The 646-nt window shown below is 42.4% G+C and overlaps 1 non-coding gene across 1 annotated transcript; it reads right to left on the bottom strand.

Annotated features, from left to right (window-relative positions):
• Positions 1 to 322: 322 nt before the first annotated feature.
• On the bottom strand, positions 323 to 429 carry LOC141624302 (small nucleolar RNA R71). The gene has a single exon (XR_012534109.1). It is a non-coding gene; the product is annotated as a small nucleolar RNA R71 (small nucleolar RNA).
• Positions 430 to 646: the final 217 nt, after the last annotated feature.

Raw genomic sequence — 646 nt, forward strand, 5'->3', positions numbered from 1 at the left:
TGGTACTCCCACACCACAACATTTGACCGGAAATTTTATTGCCAAATCCGCCTTTATCCAATTAGTCGAAAGGAGCCACTTTGGGGGGATGCCTAGTGAAGACCCTCATTCTCATATGGAAACCTTTTGTGAGTATTGTGATGCGATTTCTCAAACCGGTGTGACTCAAGACCAAATTCGATGGGTCTTATTTCCTTTTTCTCTAATTGGCACCGCGAAACAATGGTTGAAGGGCCTTGATAAGGCCACTCTCGGAATTTATTCTTGGAAGAAGTTGACTCTAGCTTTCTACAAAAAGTTCTACCCACCGGAAAAGGCTAACATGCTAAGAGCTCAAATTACGGGTTTTAAGCAAAGGGATGAAGAATCTTTGTATGAAGATTGGGAGCGGTTCAAGGGAATTTGTCGCTCATGTCCTCACCATGGACTTAGCGAGTTGTTCTTGGTACAACAATTTTAGAACGGTCTATATGAAGATTCAAGGAACATTCTCAACATGGGATCAAATGGAATGTTCACCGAAGTTGATGACAATCAAACATGGAACAAGATTGAGGAAATGGCGGTCCATAACTCAGAATATAGTAGACCTCGCAAGGCTATTAGAGGAGGAAGGCATGAAGTCGACTCCGTTACTTAATTGGGT

Source organism: Silene latifolia, chromosome X (assembly GCF_048544455.1).
Source record: "Silene latifolia isolate original U9 population chromosome X, ASM4854445v1, whole genome shotgun sequence".
In the NCBI taxonomy this organism is placed as follows: Eukaryota; Viridiplantae; Streptophyta; class Magnoliopsida; order Caryophyllales; family Caryophyllaceae; genus Silene; species Silene latifolia.